The sequence below is a fragment of the Lissotriton helveticus genome, chromosome 4_2, assembly GCF_964261635.1.
Source record: "Lissotriton helveticus chromosome 4_2, aLisHel1.1, whole genome shotgun sequence".
Lineage (NCBI taxonomy): Eukaryota > Metazoa > Chordata > Amphibia > Caudata > Salamandridae > Lissotriton > Lissotriton helveticus.
The window spans coordinates 31,573,490-31,594,010 of record NC_136064.1 but is presented as its reverse complement, the minus strand read 5'-3'; positions in this window follow the sequence as shown (position 1 = coordinate 31,594,010).

Genomic DNA, 20,521 nt, shown 5'->3' with positions numbered 1-20,521 from the left:
TTATGCGTGAATCCTAAAAGTTGACGTGTTTCCAAGTCACTATTCTACATTGGAAAGGCTTAGATAACCATTTTGTACTAACCTGTGTTGTACAGGAAGGATACCTCACCTCTCCTGGAACCTTGCTCAGGATAATATGAGGCCACGCTCTAGAGAAGGCGAAAAAAGGGCAGAGAATGGGGAAGTAACTTAGGATCGCAGTTAACCTGGTATACCTCCTTCCTACTTCAATCCCCTTATACGTTTAACACCTTATTGAGCACTCCACAGGTCTATGACTATAGGAAAATCAGGCCCCCGACCCCCTCGAGTCAGAAGAAACCTACGCTATGTCTTCACTGCTGTATTAAACACGGTGAGAAATATCCTTATCTCAACTGATTATTTTACTAGCCTGGGTGTCCAAAAAACGGTAAAATACCAGGATAAGCATTCCTATTGTATTGATAGACAACAGGCTACTGATAGAACCTACCCATCTTCTATGTATTTCTAATTGTGGATAAGGCAGCACGAGAAGAATGCTCCCTACTGTGTCATTCCAAGAAGTTGATTTCACAAGATAGCAATGTAAAATAACCCACAAGGTATCTTCACTCCTAGAGTAGCTAGTGGAAAAACACTCAAATAGAGGGACACTCCTTGTTATAAAACGAAGCAAGACTACTCTTAGTCTAAACTAATTACCAGGCCTATCCCATAGTGGAAGGGGGTTCGGGGCTTACCTATCCGTGTTTACCTCAGGGCTTCCAACTGAGCTCAGAGGGAGGCAACGACGGCAGGAAATGTCACCGCTAAAGAATGTTCAGGTATAGGCGGGGCTTGGCTGGAGAACTAACGTTGCAAAGAATGCCCCCCTTTTTTTTTTTCAATATCCATAGCGACAAAACAATGTGTGTTGATCAATTATGCAACTTAAAATCAAGCTCACCTCGGGAACGCTAGGACATATCCTGTGCTTCCTGATTCAGAGTTCAATCAAGATTGGCAAACTACGTCATCTCGCGAGACTAAGCCGGGAACGTCAAAGAACTACAAAAACGCATCAAAGAGGAGGGAATTGTAGGTCCTCAACCCTGCTGGCAGATAGCATTTCGCCTAAAAAACGCCAGTATAATCGATATATTGAGAGAGGTGGTCTAGCCATATTCTGCATGTTGTTGAAGGCCAAGCATCAATGGCTGACTTTAACAATGTGTGACGAAGTGTCATAATGTTAAATATCTTATTTTGAAAATTAGATGCGGGCACATATATTGCAAAATTTGGGCATATACACTGGTTACTGACGCAGTGACCAACCCTTATCCCAAGGATGAGAGAGCCACAGGATGAGAGAGCCAGGTGCAGCGCTTGCTATTACAACACTCCATGAAGCTGTAACTATGGAAGTGTATAAGCCGTCCTGGCTAATTAGAGATGGTGATATGGAATAGAGTAAATCTAGTACCGGTGAGTTAAATGTATACTGTCTTACTAAGCTCATGATACACATGTAAGATGTCTCATAGGACTGATAATCTTAGTTATACAACAACCAGTGCCTTGCCTTTAGTGAAGACATTCTGTCGTTTAATGAGAGAATAGTCAAGCCTTTTAGTTCAAAGAAGTCCAGGGTATCTCATCGTTCAGCCCTCTGAGAACGCGAGCAGGAGGAAAGTGAGAGCAGGTGCGAAAGCAGTAGCGTGTGAGCTGCTAAGACACGCCGAAAACGCCGACGAGTTTAATAATTAACGCTGATACCGGGAGCTTGGACTCATTTTCAACACTTTACCTGGGCTTTCCCGTACAGCCTCATTGGCATTTGCGGCACTGTATAGGCTGAGGCGGCCGCCGAGTGGAGTGGAGTTTTTTCCTGGACTATTAGTGATCCTCGCAGTGGTGAGCAGGAGACGCCATTTCTCCTCGGTTCTCCGCGGCGAGCACAGCAGTACAGCAGTACAGCACAGCGAGCACAGCAAGAGAGGCGAGTAAGGCGAGTAAGGCGAGTGGGTTAACTGAGCTGGGTCGGTACAGAGAGCCGGGCCGGGTGAATCCGGTACACTTTTCGTCGGTACACCCTTCGACCTCTCTTGCTTCCTCGCCTCGCCAGAAGCACTGAACAGAGATGCCTGGTACCCGGCAGTGGCGGCAGTTCGTGGCTTCCACCAGCACCAGCGCGAGGTGTAAGGGGAGTCCAGGGAGAGGCCGGGCGAGCAGCGGAGCGGAGCGGCAAAAAAACTTGGCAGACAATCGCGGCACGCAACCGCAGCCCGCCTTTTGGACTCTGTATCTGTATCTGCACCAACACCTGCCCGGGCTGCTGGAAGGTGCCAGAGAGCAGAGGTACCGGGCGAGGAGCAGAGAATGCGGCTGTAGCCCCGGCCTCAGTGAACCCACAGTGAACATGCAGTGAGCCCGGGCATAGCGCTTAGTTTGCAAGTAAAGCTGCAAAGCAGCCAAGCAGCAAGGGTAAAAAGAGAAGGTGGAGTGGCCTGAGTAAAGCCTGCCACACCTGCGTCAACAGCCAACTGCAGAAAAGTGGCGGAGGACCAGCACCATCAGCGGCACCATCTAGACGAGAGGTGAGAGAGAGAAGTGCCCTGCGCACCCTGCTATTGTGATCTGGGTTGGGCCCCTGGCCAGTAATTTGCTCCACCAGCAGCCACCACCAAGCCCTAAGCCCAAATCACGGGGCTACTCAGCGCAGGGCAGGGCTGCACTTATCGATGCATTGACTCTCAAGAGGCTGTCAAGCGATACATCTATATTAAATAACAAGCGCTAGCAACAGAGGCAACAAGAGGAATCAGTGGAACCCAGAGGAATAGGAGTCTGTACCCCTCCAGACTCCTTTCACCCTCAACAAAAGAAACTAGGAATCTACCTAGTACCCGGGAAGTGTAAGGGGCAGAGCGCAGCGAGAGAAAAAATAAAAACATCTATCCACGGGAGGAAAGGGAGGACAGCTGCCAAAAGTCATAGCGCCCAAGCAATAAAAGCATTTACAACTAACGCGAGCAACCAGTAGCTTCCGCAAGAATTAGACAACAAACAACAGATTAGAACTAACTAACAAGAGGCAGCAATACGCATTTTCCGTAAGTGAGAGGCAACAAGTGCCAGGATAACGACATCTGCAAGTGGAAGTTAAGGAAGTGCACCCTGGCCGCTTGCACCTGGGTGTGTGAAAAGAAACATAACACCTGGGCGCCGCACAGATGCGATCAGGTACCATCCGCCAGGAGGCCATAGTAAGACCAAAAAGGAAACAAGGAAACAAAAACAAAAAAACAAAACTAAAAGCACAAGAGGAGGAGGTTTCTCAAACCAACATCGGGGAAAACGAAGCGGGTTACAGGGACAGGTTGGTTTCCGTCCCCACCCCACCAACAAAGTCAAACTCCAAATCAACTCAACAAACAGTGATACAAAAATTTTTCTTCTTAAAAGACCCCATGGCGGCTGCGTACGCCCTCCAAAGGGAATCTGCGCTTCTGCCAACCCCATTGCAGCCGGCCAAAATACTACCTTTGCAAAGAGCCATCACGGCTCCATTAGATAGTGTACCATCACAACAACAAGAATATATGGAAGAGCAATCCCCAGAGAACCAGCTGGCACATACAGATGGCAGAAAATTGGTATCAGTAAAAGTCCAGGTGCACCAGGCAGCCACAGAAAGGACAGGACCAACACCCAAAACCAAACTGGGAGATGCAACAGAAGTACAAAAAGAAATCACAGCAAAAGCAAATATAATCAACATCGGAGACACCGCGGAACCCTCGGATCTAGAGGTCCTAGAGGCCCATATGGGGACAAGTAGAGAGTGTGAAAAACCCCACTCATTCTCAGAAGGCCCAATACAGGAACAAAATGACCATTCAAAAACAGTAAATCATAACGTCGCAGAAATTCCCCAAGGAAATAAAGAACAGTGTCGTGTTAACACAAAATGGTCTAAGGAGGAAAAAATAGATCTAATAAAATCAGCAGCAAGTCTAGCATTAAAGGAATTGCGGATAAGCAAATCTATTTCCAACATAAGTGAAGAGAACCTAATTGAAGTCTTGGAGTCTCTAGAAGGGATGGGACATGATGGGGAGCAACTTACCCCAAGCCCAAAGAACACAATCCCACAAAGAAGAGCCATTTTGGTGTCATCAACGCCTCTGAATTCCCAAAGAATTCAGGTTGTCAATATAACAGAATCTCAGGAGGATGGCCATAGTCCTATAACAAAGAAACAACAAATCTTGTCTTCACCAATAACAATTTCTTCCGGAAATGGGTCAAGTCCCAGCTTGTCAGCACTGGCACAACACAATGATGACCGCCACAACACGAAATGGGCTGACAATTTGATTCATACCCTGGAACAATCCATAAAGGTACTAAACTTCCAATCAGATAAAATGGACGTCCAAATTGACCTAATAAATTTGATGGCCAGTCACATCGCCGGAATAAATAATAAATTGGACGCATTAACAGTGTTATTAACAAAAAAAGAAACGCTAGACAGGCAAAGGGATACAAATAACCAACAAGCCACTTGCCACTGTAGCCCGATAATAGAGAAACTGGCAACATTACCAGAAATTTTAAAAGATGTTCTAGGGGCAGCAAAACAGACATTAAAATACCAGTGCCAAGGAACATCTTACAAATCAATTGCGCAAGAGCAAACCTCCGACCTATCCAATATCAATAATGAGGAAGAAAAAAACAAAAATGAGACTCTAACAACCTCAGATATAGAGTTAAATCCAACTCAACGTGAAGAGCAAACAGTGTCACCACAGTTAATAACAAAGGTGGGAGTTAAAATTACAAAACGGGAAAGAAAGCGAGCACGGAAGGCCAGGCTAAAATACAACAAACAACAAAACCCTGTGCCGGCTAAATTATTTCCACTCTTTACACCAAAATCAAAAACGGAAACTAAAGGAAAACTCCAACCATTATCAGACGTAGGAAGGGCAGAAAGGAATCGAGCACAATTTCCACAGTCCTCCTTCGCAGACAGCCAAGACCTTAGGCACATGGCAAAATCTTTTTCTGAGTCCCAAAACAAACAAGGAGTCAGAAGCCCAGTCCGCGAGGACAAAGCGATCGATAAAGAAACTCGGGCGGTGCAGCAACAAAAGAATGGAAAATCACACGAAAAAGAACTGGAAGAAGTAGTATATATGGAAAACCAGCAATCGCCGGAACATAGCTGCCCGAGGGGTGACAAAGTACAAAATAATCAACAATTAGCATGGCAAAAAGTAGAGACTCAAGAGGGGTACAACTTAGAAGACCCTAAGCAAAACAGGTCTGAGGGCAGAATGTCAACCATGCCTCAAACTTCTCCGAAACCAATAGCTGTAATACTAAGGGGGAAGGATCACCACTGCACGTTTTTAGTTCAGGAGCAAGAAAACCCAGAAATAAAGACGTCAACCCAAAAACAGTCGGGCCCTTCGACCGCCAGGCAAGAGGTAAGAATCAAAAACCTGGTAGACTACGAACGGGGAAGCAGAGAAGAATCCAAGCAAATCCTCACAGGGCTAGGGGGCAGAATCGGCAGCATTCCACAGCCTTCTGAATCACAAGAAGAAAAAGACTCGAGCGAATTGAAGCTGTCCTTTATCCCGGAATACTCATCAAAAGGGACCCAGGACATGCTCAACAGGGGAAACCTCTTAAGACTTTTCCATGAAATCCCTGAACTAAAAGGAATCTGTTCACGTGATTTAATTTCCGTGGAATTCAAGGAAACACCCCGCAGGGGGGTAGAGGAGTCCTTGACAACGTGGGCGTCCAAGGACCTGGTGGACAACATTGTAGCTATGAGCGGAAGATTTGAGTCATGGGGAATCAGGCTCCAGGCAGTGCAACGCCCGAGGTACCCGTATCCCTTCTTAAACAACTCAAATAAAGAGAATAGCCAACGAAGAGTTCGGCAAACATGTTTACGCGGAGCACGTTCCAATTCACCAACGACATCCGTGCGAAGTAACAGGCACCCCAAAAGCGACAGCTTGGGTACAACAAGGAGAACCCCACAGGAACTTGAGGATTGGGCCTGGATTACAAAAACGCTGAACGAAAAGCATTCCTAATACAGGAATACAAACATCGAAAGCAGCAAGGGATCACAAGGAATCTACCAACATCTCACTTTGTTCGTGGAATGTGCACGGCTTTAGGGACATGGGCCAAGACCAAGATACTGTAACTTTTTTAGACCAACAACAAATAATCTTGCTACAGGAAACATGGAACACGGGGGCAACCTCAATACCAGGCTTTATCGAACATCATTGCCTGGCAGAAAGACACTCAAACTACGGCCATCCGAAAGGGGGTTTATCAACCTTCATAACCCAAAAACTGAATTGGGAAACCGAAGAAATAGATACAGGGGTAAACTGGATTCAAGTAACCAAGGTAACCGGCAAGGAACAAACTATAAATCTCCTCCTGATAAATGTCTATATCCACCCAGAAAGAAAGAAGCAAAATGGCAAATATTTAACTCTTATAAAATTGCTAAAAGCACTGCAGAAAAGCCATACAAAAGCTCAATTGGTGATCGCCGGCGACTTTAACACCAATCTTTTAGCACCAATCGGGGAAGAAACCGTAAAGTATCGAATGGTGCGTTGGACTTTGTCCGTAAATTAGCAGCACTCGAGCTAATAATTGTGAATGGTAAATCCCCGTGGGATTCGCCTTCTGTGGCAACATACTTGAGTGGAAAGGTCGCCTCGACAATTGATTTCATTATTACAAGCTCTAAACAGTTCGCAGAAATAAACAGCTTTAGTATAATTTCACGAGCCGAAAGTGATCATCTGCCATTAATATTGAATCTGAAGAATAGAACAAACTTTGGACAGAAGGATAACGCCATCACGCAGCACTCAGAAACATTTAATCTGCGAAAAGTAAAATGGCGAGGAGAGGTTCCTGGACAAATTGTGGACAAAGTAAAGACTTTCATCGAAACTCAAGGCCCAGTTCATGAACAGGCACACGTAAGCCTTTGGGAGCAAATGGTCGAGTTCCTACTCCAAACCTTCCCGATCGTCAAGTCACAGAGGTCTAAAAAAACTGCTAGAAGGGACCCATGGTTCAATCACGATCTCAAAATGCGTAAAAGAGAGATCGCAAGAGAAGTGCGACGACTATCCAGAGAGGGAGAAAAGGACCTAAAACAAGAAAAAACAAAGTTGCACACACTAAGAAGTGCATACAGAAAGATGTTGGGGAAAGCAAAATCAGAGTACAAAGAATCAATCTGGCAGCAACTACTAACAGCCAGCAAAAAATCCAACAGCAGCGACTTTTGGGGGATCATAAACACCTTAACATCGGGCCCATTACTTCAGCAACAGGCAGGAATCGGTGCAGAAACATGGTCAGACCATATAAAGACCTTGTTCAATCAACCCATGAGGGATCTAGAACAACAACCCCGGGGCCAAAATCATGAACAAAAGGAGGTTCAAGCCGGACCGAGGCAAGCAATACCAACAGACAATTTAGCCCACTTAAACTCCTGCTTTGAAGAGCAAACTCCCCTGACAAACGAGAAAGATTTAAAGATTTACATAAAGAAATTAAAATCCGAGGGAGCGGCCGGGCCAAATGGCATTCCAAATGCAATCTTCAAGAGTAACCCAGAGCTGTGGTCTGAAATCCTAACACCAGTCTTTAACGAGATCTTTGAATATTCTAACATCCCAGCTTCCTGGAGGGGGACCATCATCCACCCCATACACAAAAAGGGAGATCACGGTAAGCCAGGGAACTATAGATTAATCTCCTTGATTGACGTGGAAGCCAAACTATACGCCTCGTGCCTATTGAACCGTCTGAAATGTTGGATGGAGGAACAAAACATCATCCCCAATTTCCAAACAGGATTCAGGCATGGCATGGGCACTCAATCAAATCTTGCAACCCTAGCTCTCTTGACGGAACAGGCGCAAAGAAGGAAATTTCGCCTCTTAGCCTGTTTCGTGGACATCAAATCAGCATTTGACAGAGTGAGCAGAAATCACTTATGGAGCAAATTAAAAAGTTGGGGTATACCAAATGCACTACTCACCGCTATCGTAACCTTGCACACTGACACCTGGACAAGAGTTAAGCTGGGAAACGGGTCGAGCACCACTGGAAGAATTCCAATACAAAGTGGTCTGAAACAAGGCTGTGTCTTGGCCCCAAGTCTTTTCAACTTGTATTTAGCAGACATTGCCCGACACTTTGAAAACCCAGATTGCCACCCCCCGAAACTGGCCAACAAACCAGTCGCAATCCTCCAATATGCAGACGACATAGTCTTGCTAAGCCAAACCCCAGTGGGACTACAAAGAGCAATAAATAACTTGGCATCCTACCTGGACTCGGAACAGCTAGAGATAAACAAAGACAAAACAAAAATTGTTCGTCTGGTTGACAGCAGGAAACTAAAGTTTCAATGGAGAGTAAAGGGGGCCCAAGTGGAAGAAAAAAGTTCATACAAATATTTGGGCGTAATAATCGGGCAGGGCACTAATCACAAAGAACATAAAATGTCCCTCAAAGCAAAGACCCAGTCTCTGATCTATGCTTATAGGTCCTTGCGCAGGAAACTTGACTGCCCAAATCATTCGCATTTGCTAAAAGTTATGGCAGCCCAAATACAACCAAGTTTGTCCTACGGCCTTGTCCCCTGGTGCGGTAAAAATTCGCATTTCCAGAACAATCTGCAGACAAAAATCTACAAAGCAGTTTTTGATTTGCCAAAATTTGTTTCACCCGCCCAGGTAAGACTGGAATTTGGGCTTCAGGATCTAAAATATAGGGCAATGAGCAATTTTATCAAATTCTGCTTCTCCCTCCGGTTATCCGAAGAGGACACTCTAAATAGACTTTGCTGGGACGAAGTAAGGTCACAGAACGAGCAAGTAACTCCAAATTGTTGGGGGAGTTACCTGAGTACATCTTTGGCCACTTTGGAACTAAAAACAGCGTGGGACAACAAGACGGATCGAGCTTCCTTTAACAAAACATTAAATGCTGCAAGCAAAAAGAAATCCCTATTGGAAGATAAATTGGCGCTTACAAAGAGACGGCATGGATGGACAGTCATGAACTCATATAGGTCTTCAAAGCCACAAGCCTACTTATCTGCCCATTTCAGTTCCTATTTAAAGACGAGCTTTTTAAAGTTCAGTATGGGGGTGCATGCTTCCAAGGACTTATCCCCCTCTTGGGTGACATGTTTTAACTCAGAACGTTGTCGCTTATGCGGATTACAAAAGGAAACCTTGGCCCACTTGTTGTGCGCCTGTCCGGCCATGTTAATCCAAAGGAGACAGTATCTAAAGACGATTTTTATCAACCTGAACATTCGCTCTAGCAGACAAACAGTGATAAGCTGGTTGGAAGGCTCCTCAAGCATCCTGTCTTGCCGAGGAGTCAAGTTTATGAAAGCAGTCAACAGCTGCCTATTGCAAGCGGACGATCCCAAATCATAATTGCACGAAACATATCTCCAGAGTTTTAATTGATGGCACGTCATCATTTTTAACTTTCTCTGCTGTAACTAGACATAAGCATAGCTTAGAACGATTTTATAATAATAGAATTTATACATTCAAATGTATGTGAGACTCAGCACAGATATCAAATGATTGTTGCATAATGACATTTCCGGCTGCGTGAGCAGATGAAACTTATTTTTATTTTTGTTGGGGAGGGGGGTATTGTGATGATTTTAATTAATCAAGCAATAAACATTAAACTTGGAACTTGAACTCGTTCAGCCCTCTGACGTCAGAGGACAATCTGTAGACCCATTTCTGTTCTTTGAGGAAAAGGAATCTAGAGATGTCGACAACGTGTGGTGCAACAAAGGGTTTCTCTAGGACTGTCCAGTTAAACTCGGATTCTTGATGATTGTGCTCCAGGAAATGTTTAGATAATTTAGATACAGTTTTTTTACATCGGAACACACTTTTGTGCTCGAGTATTCTGGTACGTATCTTCCTGGTGGTCATCCCCACATAGTTTTTCTTGCAGGGGCATGTAAGAAGATAAATTAGATTGGAACTGTTGCAGTTGGTGAACTGTTTTTGCAACCACGGGCGCCTAGTCCCTATATCCACCTCGAGGGAACGGGCAGTCTGGGGACAAACTGAACAGGCTCCGCAGGGATGGTTTCCTGTTACCGCTGGGAGGTCCCATAATGTGCCAATGGATCTGGTGGCAGTGGTTCTGGGTCTCGTGTGGACCAATTTGTCACGCAAACTGGTTGACCTTTTGAACGCAAACAACGGATGCTCTATTTTGTTGTTACCTGCATTCAATAGTTTCCAATGGCGCCTGACTATTTGTTGTAACATATTGGACTTTGTATTAAAAGTGCTCACAAAAGTAATGCGGTCAGATGGTGGTTTAGGAACCGAGGGTTCTAGTAGACTCAGGCGGTTATTATTGGAGGCCCGTTTCAGAGAACGTTTGATTAGTTTCTTCGGATACTGTCTCTCTGCTAGATGGTGGCTTAGCTCAGTAGCATGTCTAGTAAAGGACTCTCTCTCTGAGCAATTGCGCCGAATTCGGAGAAATTGCCCGAAGGGCAAATTATCTCTGAGCGCTTTAGGGTGCTGGCTCTGATATAACAGCAGAGAGTTCTTAGCCATAGGCTTGCGGAATAGCTCGCTTTGTAACCCTGAGTCAGTGGCATAGATGGAAAGATCCAGAAAAGAGATCCTCTGTCTGTTGATCTCTACCGTCAATTTCAAAAAATTGATTTTGTAGATTCAACCACTGATGAAATAGGAGGATAGACTCTCGATCTCCTCTCCATATCACCAAGATATCATCTATATATCTCTTCCACCACTTGATGTAAGGGTTGAAGGGATTAGTGGGTGTCAGGATATGTTGTTGCTCAAAAGCATGGACATACAGATTCGCCAGACTCGGGGCGGAAATGCTGCCCATACTGGTCCCAGACGTCTGTAGGTATACCGTGTCCTCAAATTTGAAAAAATTGTCTTTCATGGCCATTCTGGCCAGAGACATAATGAAAGAGACAGGTGTGATGGAATCTAACTCGGTTTGGCTTAGGATACCACTGATAGTGTCCAGAGTTTCATCCTGGGGTATTGACGTGTATAGAGACTCCACGTCAAACGAAACCAAAAAGTCTGTCTCAATGTTATACTCAATCTCAGGTAAGGCTCGTAACACATCAGTAGTGTCTTTGAGGTAGGTCGGCATGATGGCGACCAAAGGTCTTAAGAAGTAATCCACAAAGGCTGACAGAGGCTCAAGGAGGGAGCCTAGACCTGATATAATTGGTCTCCCAGGTGGTGGTCTCTGGGGTTTGTGCACTTTAGGCAAAGTATAGAAGTAAGGCATGATGGGATTTGCAGTCACAAGGAAACCAGCTTCTTGGTTCGTAATCCACCCTTGGCTTAGGGCTTCTTCTACTAATGTTTTAATTTCTGTAGTCAGTCTGGAAGTAGGGTCCATTCGGAGAGGTTGGTATGATGTTAATACACTTAGCTGTCTTAAACACTCCGCTCTATAGTCAGTCGTGTTTTGTGTCATGATCGCACCCCCTTTGTCGGCGGGCTTGATCGTGATAGAAAGATCTTGGGTGAGGGCCCGTAGGGCCTGTTGTTCAACTTTAGACAGGTTGACAAACTAATTTTTAGGGCCATTCCATATTTTGTGGACATCATCTCTGACTGCTTGCTCAAAAGTAGCCACATGAGGAGGTATCTGATGGGCTGGCGGACAAAAGGTGGATTTCTTTTTGAGTCCAGTATTAGTAGACGTAGCAGGATCAGTTATAACGTCCTTATCTTGGAAAAAATGTCTTAGCCGAAGCTTACGAAAAAACTGTGCCAGCTCTACTTGAGTTGTAAAAGGGTCTCCAGTGCTTGTAATCACGAAACCAAGGCCTTTATTAAGAACAAGCTCTTCCTGGTCAGTCAGAATTTTTGAACTTAAATTGACGACCAAACTGGGCGTTATTCGTTCCCTGTCTGAGCAGGAGTTCTCCTGGTCTGACTCCGGGTGCCTGCATGAGGACCCTCTGATGTATCCGAATGTACTTGAGGTTGGTTTCTTTTTTTGCCCCGTGGGGGTCTTTGGCCAAACCCTAAAAAAGACTGGTTTACGTAGTCGGGTTGGCAACCAGGAAATGGACCCATATGCGGCTGAAAAGGGTATTGTGGCTGAAGTGGTGGACCCCAGTTAGAGGGTGGCCACCAAGGTTGAAATTGGCCACTCGGTTGTCCTCTATAGTTTTGGAAACATTGTGATCGACCTCTCCCTCTCATGATTGGCGGTGGGTTGGTAGTCATGTCCGGATCACTATCTGATCCTGAACTGGAGCCTGAGTAGTTCGAGCCATACAGTTTGCCGCTGTTCCTGAATTCAGGTGGTTTGTATGAGTCACTCGTGTAAGGGTATACTACGTCATGTTTGAATTGGGCAAGATCTTTTTTTAATTTTTCGATCTTAGCTTGTAAGATCGGACCTCTAAATTCATTATTAGTTTTGTTAGATTCATCAACTGTTTTTTGAAAACAGTTTGAGTGACAATAGTTTTGATAGCTGCTTCCAATATCTGTATCTCGACCAAAATTTGGTCGGCAACTCGTTTGGCAGTACTGATTATCAAAATCAGCCAATGACGGGTGCATTGCCACGCGATCAATGACCAATCTTTCAAGAAAGTTTTGTCTGTAAGAAACAAGCGTGGTGCATTAGTCACTATTAATCCGGGAGGGGCACAGCTTGCTCGCATGTATTCAGCCATAATGAGGCCATGTACCATCGTTCGTGAGTGTGATTTCTTTAGAATCATCACCTTAGTCCAGTCATCTGTAGTGACAACATTGGGTGGAGGTACTGTGTCCAATATACTCGGCATATTATCTAGAATGGATTGATATAGTGCATCATCATAGACTAGGCCGCTGATTTCAGCCATGACAGTGAAGGAGAGAAAGGACTCTAACCATACGAAGGTCGGACCTAGGAAATCCCTAAGACAAGAGACTGAAGTAAAAAGTTAGTGTCAACCAAAGATACCTAACTAACAACTACCTAAACTACCTGTAGTGTTGCAAAGACCCGCAGCCAAAAGCTGCTCTAATATAATAAACACAACGGAGAAAGAAGGGTCAGAGGGAGAATATTTAAAGACCTACCCAGGGTGGAGTCCCCCTACCAAGAATGTAACAAACAAAAAACACACACTGGGGTTCCAGCTACAGACCCCCAGTGTGTGTTTTTTGTTTCTTACATTCTTGGTAGGGGGACTCCACCCTGGGTAGGTCTTTAAATATTCTCCCTCTGACCCTTCTTTCTCCGTTGTGTTTATTAAATGTACAAATGTAACATGAGGGCACATGTAGTCAAATACATTTCATTGCCTCAGCTTTTAAGCCTTAGTGCTGTATAAATATGGCAACGCTTATCTGGTAATCAAAGTTCACATATACCATTATATCGTTTTCTATCATATGAGTAAATAAAGTGCCTGCTTTTGCCAAAAAAATTAAAACTTCTCCTTCTCTCCCCTGTCGTCTTTCAAAAAGTTTGAGATGTCAAAATGTCAACGCAGACCTTGCTCTGGGAGCCATGCTAGGCTTCTAAATATAGAACTGACTTTTAACTCTTCCCAGCTGTCCTATTCTGTGTTTTAAATCATGTTTTCATATTTTTTTTTAATAAACCAATCATTTTTGATAATTTCACATATGAAAAGCAAGCTGCATTCCTTGCCTATCATATTTGGACACATTCATTCATAAGCCTAAGCACAGAAGCCTAACTTGAAACATGAAAAGGTTTGCGCCATTTTTTAAAAGGACAATTATTTAACATCAGAACCACGAATATGCTTATAAAAAAAATAGGCTTTAGGAAAGGAAATCCTTACTCTAGATGTTTTCCTGTTTTCCTGTTATCCAAAATAATAAACCTGATTTTTGTAACACTCAATTCACTAGCTTTGTCTGGCAGAACACCAAAAAATCGCTCTGCATATCTCCATTTATAAAAGTGCGCAGAAAAGGATCCTTGTTTGTATTATTGTCATATTTTAATTCCCTGGGGATAAGTCACCAAGGAAGAAATATGTTTTTATACCTATACCTATTAAGGTATTCCCTCAGGGGAGCCGGCTAATTTAATTCACATCTCACTATGGTACCTCCAAAAAGCAACACATTCTTCGATGTGTGCTTGAAACAGGGATGTCAAAAATATTGCAAAATATGCAGTATTATAATCAAAGTAGCACTTAAGGTACTCTTGTACTATGTGCCGTTCAAATCAATTCAAAACAGAGAAAAATCTCCTCATTACCTGCCTATATACATTGCAATTTACATATTACATACATACAAATACAAATATTGGCCAATCATACTAATTCAAAGCCACAGTAAGCGTTACTAAACTACCTTACCAATCCAAGGCATCAAACCAACAGCAAGCGCAGCAGAACAACTCTTACCAAACAAATGGTTGTCCAAATTCTAACTGCCAAGTTCTGAATGACCTAACGGTCTTTTTTTAGAATACTCACGCCAAAAAGGTTGTCAGTCAGGAGTGACATCATGTGGAGGATCAAAATCAGGAAGATCAGAAATATACTGGGCTGCAGATAAAGAGAATCCCCAGAATCTCCGTGCAGAGAGTACCTTCTTAGTAGAGTCCTGTCCTGCAGTCCACAGTAAATTTCTGTCTCCTGACAAGAACCCTCCTCAGATAGCCACTTCTCTGATGAGGTCCACGTTGGAGCACCATTTGTAGAACATAGAAAACCTCTCAGGGGTCTCACTGATACTTGGTCCTTTTAAACCAACAAAGAAGAAATTGGCACAGAAGCTGAAATATAAAAGTAACATCTTTATTATCCTCAAATGAGGGAGACTACGTCACACAGAAGCCTTAGCAAATGAATGAGGCAGTCTAAGAAGTACAGAAAACTGGGGCCTTACATATGCTTAGGGTTACATAGTTAACATAAGACCAAGGGGCAGTTCTGGCTCATGTAAGCATGCAAAATGCCTAATATGGGTATACAAGATCTGCTTGCTCAACAAAGTGGGAGGAGAGTTACTTCTCCATACAGCAGCAAAAATAGTCTGACAGTTCTACAAGAAGAGCAGGTGCATTCTACTAGCTAGGCCTTTCTGAGCATGTGCGAAGGTTGAAGATGCTAAATATAGTTCGTTTCTAGGCAGATTACACTGAGGGAGGACAGAGCACATGGCGAGCACGTGGCAGCACATGGCAAACAAGATGGCTGCCAGAAATACAAAATGGCTTTTAGCTCATGCTAACAAACCCCTGCAATATTTAACAAAGTGAATGATGCCCGACAGCATTCTAGTATGTTAAGAGCACAATTACAAACTACAACAGTAGATCGGTATTTTGCGGGTCTGTGATGGGAAACGGAGTGTTGGTGACTGTGCATTTTCGAAGTTATACACGGGATGAAATTAATTAGCGTCATAACTCAAAGAAAAAATCAACTGAGTAGGTTACAGCATGAAACTTAAATGCTTGTGCCAAACTCAACAAGGGTAATGTAAACAGAGAGTTAATAGGATTTCAAGATGCACAGGCCCAATGATTATGGTAATGACTTGCTAATGCCGGTTACACTTGAATGTTTTTGAAACTTTATAACAAACTTTATGATGGCCATCCGTGCAAGCACATGTACATACACAGCAGACAACTATAAATGGTTTTTGTAGAAAGTTTTACAGTAAAAACAAATCCAAGGTGGCTGCAAGAGCATTCGCACGCATACATGAGAGGCAATCTTAGAATGGTCTGTGTTAAGGGAAATAAACTTTTCACATATGGCCACAGGCGCACACGTACGCTTCCACAAACATAAGCGGGAGATCTTGATTCGTTAATTAATTTCCAAAATGTTAGCAGCTAGCAGTGTGCACGATGGACGCAGCACACGTGAAACATCAGTGATGGCCAGGCAGCAGTGCACATGGAGCACTTGAGGGCCCTTCTAAATTATAAGAAAAACAAGGAATGGACGTAAGAGAGCGGGGGAGCAGGAGGTGAGCCCGGGAGTGGTGCGTGTGTGTGCTATCTTCTAATTTTCAAGCACTGCACTCGTGCTTGTGGCGCGCCCCTGCTCGCTCCCGCAAAAATGATGCCACCACAAGCACAAGTGTGTGCTTGAAAATGAGCACAGCGATGGCTGAAGGCCCTCCTAAGCAGCGCATGCAAGCTGTGTAGGCGAGACCTAAAAAGTGACAATTGTGCATGTAACAAAAGCAAACAAGATACAAGAAGAGGTACCAAACGATACGTTACAAGAGGAAAAAATCGACAAGTGTGCATGTTACATAAGCATACAAGATACAGGTAGAGGTATAATACTGCAACAATTGGCTGTCACTCAAAACACAAGAACACACTAGGAAGGCACTTCTATAGGCATTCCCTTACCGAAGTTAAGTACTACATTTAGTGGTTAACCTGTCTTTTTATAGGATTCAAAGACTATTTTATGCCAATTTTAGTATTCAATAGTGTTCTTTTTGGGAAGGCTAGTACATGAAGACTAATGATATGCGAGTGGTACTTCTTGAATACTAACAGAATACTAAGCACATACTTATTTGTAATCACAAACTCTTCATTTACAATGCAGAACATTTAGTGAATACAAACAATTTGAATACTACTGGACTTTACCCTGAATACTGTTAACATTCTTTTCAAGCTGCATGCTGAATGATAGATCGGTGCCTCATTTATTATACTATTTGTATGCCTTATTTATTATACTATTGTGGTGTTTGTGTAGTGTAGGATAGTGTTTTAGGGTTTAGGGTAGAGCTGGGGGGTTGTGCAGGGTAGTGTTTGAGTGTTGGGACCGAACTGGGGGTCGGGGGAGGGTCGTGCTGGGGGTAGTGTTTTAGGGTTTAGGGTAGTGTTGTGGTGTTTGTGTAGTGTAGGGTAATGTTTTAGTGTTTAGGGTAGTACTGGGGGTCGTGCAGGGTAGTGTTTGAGTGTGGGGACCGGACTGGTGGTTGGGGAGGGTCGCGCTGGCAACCCTACTTTATATTGTTTTTGATGAAATGTCTCACACTATGGCAGTAAATCTAAAATACAAGTGTAAGGTATGGGCAGAGTGGAGGTTCCAGGAGGTACTGGAACCTGAATAAAAAATGAAGCCACTGTAACCAGTTTACAAAGTTATGCAAATATGCAAATGGTCTTCAAAGACCTGTGAAAAACTCAGGCCTGCGGAGATAAGACTTCAGACACTGCCTAACTGATCCCACAGCTGCACGAGACACACTGGGAGGGTGGGGAATAATTGAACTTCATAAAGAGAACAGAACAGTTATGGCACGTTTGCGCTTAAAACAATACACATAATAAAATGTATGCAGTGTATTTCCTGGTTTTACAATAGTTAGTTCCAATAAAAAAATGTAAGTCTACAGCGCATCTGCAGGCAGGTTGTTGGTAGTATAGGAGCACTGGTTGTCATTGCCAATACTTGATGGCCTCAAAGTTAATGAAGCAATACCAAAGGGGATGATGGACGGAGCGTTTGAGCAAATCAAACACTCACCCCCAGTCAACTGATCTGGGTTTAATCAATCACCATTCTTTAGCTCACTCCACCACCCCAGTTCAGACATGGCCATTTGCAAATCAGTCTGACCCAGTGCCTCATGGGAACAGTCCAGCCCGAACTGCCAAGCTATGTCTTCACTGGACCGGAAACAAGCATCCTGGGACCGGTTTCGGATTCATAATCCTCATCAGCCAAGCTATCTTGAATCCAGTACAGAGTGAGCAGGGGACCCACGTCTGGGCATACCCTGCAAACTTAGGGCGAACAAAGCGATACCAAAGGAGATGATGGACGGCGCGTTTGAGCAAATCAAACACTCACCCCAGTCAACTGATCTGGGTTTAATCCATCACCATTCTTTAGCTCACTCCACCACCCCAGTTCAGACATGGCCATATGCAAATCAGTCTGACCCTGTGCCTCATGGAAACATTCCATTCCGTACTGCCAAGCCATGTCTCCCCTGGACTGGAAACAAGCATCCTTTTAAATGCAGCCAAAGAAAGTACTAGTGCATTTGTCGCGAAAGCTGTATTTTTAGGAAAATGTGGTTACCTGTATGTATTGTGGGATGGATGGTGAACGCACCTCGCGCTGCTTGTTTGGTATTGTGTGGAAAATCGTAAAAAACCCTGTAGGGGTTGGGAGAGGGAGGCAGGGGCGTAACACAGTCCCCCGCAGCCCCTGCATTGCAGGGGGCCACATGCTCCAGGGGCCCCCATCTCCCAGCGAGAGCAAGCACTATTGAGCAGAGCTGCCAGTGGCTTGCTGTGTGCTTGCGAGGGGGAGGGGTGGCTGCCGATGGCAATTCACTTAAGGGAGGTAGGCGAGGTATGCAGAACCAGCTCATGGTTTTGGGGTGATGGTTCTGTCGAGCGCACTGTGGGGTGTTGACGGACCTTGGAGCTGAGGGTGGGGGCATGCACAATACGGGTGGTTACGGGCAAGCTACGTGGCTTGTAGAGGGCACTGGGGGGTGGGAGGGGGATGCTGACTCCAGGCACTAGGAGTTGCCCCCGAGGGGTACATTCGAGGTCAGGGGCGTGCTTGACGAATAACAGGCGGTTTGAGGGCTCCTAAAGGGCTCTCTGGGGAGGGCTAACAAGGAGCACTAGAGTGCTGGCACGACAAGCAAGTGTGTTTACGAGGTAGGGCCAGGTGCCCGGGGACTGGGCGAGGCTGATTGTAAACATTGGGACATTGACAGCGTTCACCACAATGGTGGCTCACAGAAGCGCTTGAGAGAGGCTGTGGAGAGGCCTTTAGGGGCAGAGAATCACAGGCCGCAGTCAGGGTGGCATGGGGCTCATACTCACTGATGAGTCGGGGACAGTTTGGCAAAGGCCCTTGGTCTCTTCGGGGTGTCGAGACTCAAGAGAGAAGCTTAAGGAAGGGTCTGCTTACTGTGGCACCCCTTACAGGCCTGGGCAGAGGAGGGTCTGTGACTGACACCTCTTTGCCTCCCAGCCACCAGTGCCCCATGCCTACTTCTGAAATCAGTCCCCATCCTTTCATCCACCCGTCCATCCATCCATCCATCCATTCAACTATCCATTCATCATCCAGCAGTAGCCGGTGCAGTTAAGCGCCGGAGGGGGGATCTATAGACGATAGAATATAGTAAATTAAATCTATACTAGTATTATAAAGAGAGAACTGTGTCCTTTGAGGTGGGTAAACTCCAGAAGTACACCACCAATCACAACACCCAATACAGCGTTGGAAAGGGGAGGTCCAGGAGATGGACATAGGCTATACAGCACCACACCATATACATTAGGGGGGAAAGAACGTTAGGGGAAAAGTAGTCCTTGGGCGTATGCATACAGTGATATGAACGCGGCGTTCATGGGCGCATACAACGCTTGTGAGAGGCGCAATGGCGTGTGGGTGTGGCGTTACGTAAACGCGCCGTTCGGCGTCCGGACAGGAGCGCGGGGAGGAGCACGGAACCGACACCCGGTTCAGTGCAATGTCCGCCACCATCATGGTGAAGAGAGCGGCGGCGACAGTTGGGCTGTGGGGCAGAGACGGCCCCCGAGGATGGTGCAGGCTATAATGGTGAGAGGGTACAGAGTGAACGGAGGGGTGAAGGGGACTGAAGAGAGGTAAGGGAGTTTCTGGTAGGGTGAGGAAAGGTACACTTTTGGTAGGTTGAAGATGTGTAACTGACGGGTTGGGAGGGTGTAGAGATTAAGAGGTGACGTGGGTTAATGTAATAGGCTGAGGAGGTGATGGGGTACACATGGGAGTGGGCTGAGATGAGGGAAGTCTGAGGTGAGTGTACTCAAGTGATAGTGTGAGGATGAGGTGACTGGGCTCAGGAGGTTTGGGGGGGGGTAGGTGCGCAGGTGGATGGCCGGGACAGGTGAAGCTGAGGCTCTCAGAACAGAAGGCCAGGTAGTTTGAGGGGAAGTGGGCAAAAAGGGGTGATTGGTAAGAGAGAGAATGGAGCTGCCCGTTTCCGGGGTGCGCAATGCTGGTGAGTACCTTTCACCTCACACAGCCCACCCGGACAACGTCGGGACGGGCTGCTAGTTAATAAATAAATCGTATTCCAACATCTGTCAACATCACCCCGCCCGCCGAGCTTAACTGCATCACCCGCTGCATCTATCCATCTATCCATCCATCCATCTATCCATTCATCCATTCATTCCCAGCCATACACCCATCCTTTCATCCATCCAGCCGTACCTCTGTCCACCCATCCTTCCTTCCATCTATCCATCCATCCATCCCCAGCCACATATCCATCCATCCACTCCTAGACACACACACATCCGTTCATCCATCCATCGGTCCATCCATCTATCCACCCACCCATCCATCCGTCCACCCATGCACCCTTCCCCAGACACCTATCCTTTCATCCATACATCCTTCCGTCCAAGC